Source organism: Belonocnema kinseyi, chromosome 10 (genome assembly GCF_010883055.1).
Source record: "Belonocnema kinseyi isolate 2016_QV_RU_SX_M_011 chromosome 10, B_treatae_v1, whole genome shotgun sequence".
NCBI lineage: Eukaryota > Metazoa > Arthropoda > Insecta > Hymenoptera > Cynipidae > Belonocnema > Belonocnema kinseyi.
In genome coordinates, this window is record NC_046666.1 from 65,655,920 (window position 1) to 65,658,674 (window position 2,755).

General features: G+C 38.0%; 2 protein-coding genes across 2 annotated transcripts in view; one reads left to right on the forward strand and one right to left on the reverse strand.

The window, feature by feature from the left end:
* The window catches only part of LOC117182272 (receptor-interacting serine/threonine-protein kinase 4-like), an 87,346-nt gene that overhangs the window by 25,448 nt on the left and 59,143 nt on the right, over nt 1–2,755 (reverse strand). The gene's annotated exons all lie outside the window — the stretch shown is intronic.
* The window catches only part of LOC117182268 (lymphocyte-specific helicase-like), a 25,501-nt gene that overhangs the window by 19,479 nt on the left and 3,267 nt on the right, over nt 1–2,755 (forward strand). The window lies entirely within an intron of this gene.

A 2,755-nucleotide genomic window follows, 5' to 3' on the forward strand; every position in this document is an offset into this window, starting at 1 on the left:
ATGTAGTCAATCACACATTGAATGCGGGACGCGTACTGTCTTGCCCAGCCTATCTTTATGGCAAGTTGATGCATTCGTCTTTTGGTCTTATGATCAGCCGTATGTTTTGTTTTACGATTCGCATCGGCCACAGCTCTCGCTGCATTATACACACAATAATTGATAGCCCAGAGGTCGGATTCACCGGAAAAATGTCCACGAAGCTCGTCATCCATTTCAGCCAGATCTTTAGGCTTGAGAGAAACCTTGGTGTTGATGTTTATCCGGGTCGAAAAGCATCGCTCTTCATCTATTGGATGCCTGCCCGCGGTTGGTCTTAGTGTCGCCTCTCTTTCTTTGTTGCTGGCTTGTTCTAGCTGTGGTAGAGTAGGCGTTCCGCTTACATAGCCCCTTTTACGGAGTAGTTCAGCATGGTTTCGCAAACGTTGCTGCGAAAAGTGCGATAGCTCCGGGTTTTTCTCGCATCACAGAGCATGCAGCCGTGCCATGTAACCCCGTTCACGGGCCACACTCGCATCGTAGCCGTCTAGCAAGTCGTGATTCAGTTGCTCCGTCCACCCAAAGGTCACGAGATCCCGCCGATCCATCGCATTGAATCCATTTTCATTGGCTACCCCAGCTCTAGATTGGTCGGAATTGTTGGCCGAACCATTGTCGGGAGCCCTGCGCGTTCTGTTGTTTTGAACCGCACTTACTACAACTTGAAAATTTTACTATTCCAGATAAAGATTCATAATTCTATTCAGATAAAAAATGACCACTTTGTTTGAAAATGTAACTTTTTTTAAATTAGTTTCTTTCGGTTGGAAATTTTTTGCATCTAGAAATTTAACTATTCTATTTTTGTTTGAAAATGTATCTTTTGGTAGAAAATTAATCTTTTTGGTTGAAAATTCAAGTATTCCACTTAAATATTTATCATTTTAGTTAAAAATAAAACTACTGATTCGTCTTTTTTTGGAAGAAATTAAACTTCTTGGTTGAAAATTCAATTTTTCTAGTTAAAGATCATGATTTTAGTTACAAATTTATCAATTTGGTCGAAAATTAATTCTATAATTCAACTATTTTCTTGAAAATTCATGTATTTTAATATTCGTCTTTTTTTGTAGAGAATTAATCTTGTTTGAAAATTCATCTATCTTGTTTTTATACAGTAAACTCACATTAATTTTATCTAAATAAGCACTCAATTGTAACTACAAGATAAAATCAAAATTGGTTTGAATTATTATTCAAATTCATGGAATTTGGAGACTAATTCAAAAAAGATTAATTATGACTTTAATCAGGGATTCGAACGAAATTAAGGGGCATTTTCAGATATTTTCCAATTATTTCTTAAAAGGCCATATGATTTACCTGAAAATAATGTTAAGTATGAAAAGTTACTGAAAAATAATGCAGCTACGGAGGCACATAGTCAAATTTATGTTTCGTCAAAGTTTTATGTGGAAAGAAACTATAAGGAATGTAACGAAAGTTTCGTTACGTTCCTTTTTCTTCTTTTTTATATAAAATACGATTAACACATAATTTTGACATTGCGCCTTCGTAGGCTTATTATTTTTTTATAGTTTTTTAGACTAAGCTTAGTTTTTAGCTAAATTCTTATAAAGGACCCCGCACTAAATGTATGGGAAAATGGCTTTCGGGTGATTTAGCTGAAACTTTGTAATTTTGAAGGTTATAAGTGCCGGATGAAATATTCGTAAAAAAATCCAAAAAAATGGACATTTTTAGCGCTATGCGGCGCTAAGCGCTCAAGATCAGTGAATAAAACGAATTACAACAGATTTTGTTACAAAAGCGATGTCAACATAGAAATCACGGTTAAGATAATGGTCTGTCATATTTTCGCCTACACCTTTGACTCATATAGCGCGCTTCTCAAAACGATCAAACGCTAAGCGCCCAAGATTTTAACTTGACTAATTAATCACTTCTTTAAAGGCAGAAATGGTACCCAAAGTAACATTAGTAACTAGTGCACACATTCCGATAATAACAGTGTACCCTTCGCAAGAGGGCCGAACGCTAAGCACCCATGATCAGCGAATAAAACCAATCACAGTAGCTTTTGCGAAATATTAAACTATTTATGGTTCATGATTCGGGTTCGCTTGTTCACCTCTATTAGCAGCGTCTAGAATCTTTTGTAGCAAGGAAGTTTGAGGATACTGTACGTGTTGCTGGTGACGTGTATAACCCAGGAACCATAAAACGCTTGCAATATGTGCGCAAGTGCCAAGAGTTCTGGCCCCTGACTTACATGTGCAGTAATAACCGAGAAGCGTTTCGTTATTGTCTGGTCCTATGTCATCAATCTCATTGAACGCTATCCACAGCTGGTACCTTGTCGCATTTCGGAAACGAGAAAATACTCGTACTCTGATCAAACCAGGTTCATTAAGTCGCGTATCTAGTTGAAACTCCTCATCTTCTTCTCGCTGCAGCTTGTCTTGAACGTAAGATGGGGCAAGTTCTACTTGATACACGTCAGTTGTTATGTCGCGTATTTCTTCCAATGTAAGGCGAGGAAATTGTGGTACTTGAAGTTCTTGCAGGCGATTCCAATTTGCATTTCCGTAGCGCATATTGTCCACTTCTACGCGCGCTTGCACAATATTTGGCTCATGAGCTCTCGCTATAGATTCTCTTGCAAGCTCTGCTGTAGCGCCTTGCATCTCGATAACAGGATGGTATCGATTAATTATGGCACCAGCAATACGAAAGAAGTCCCTTAGATTGTGTA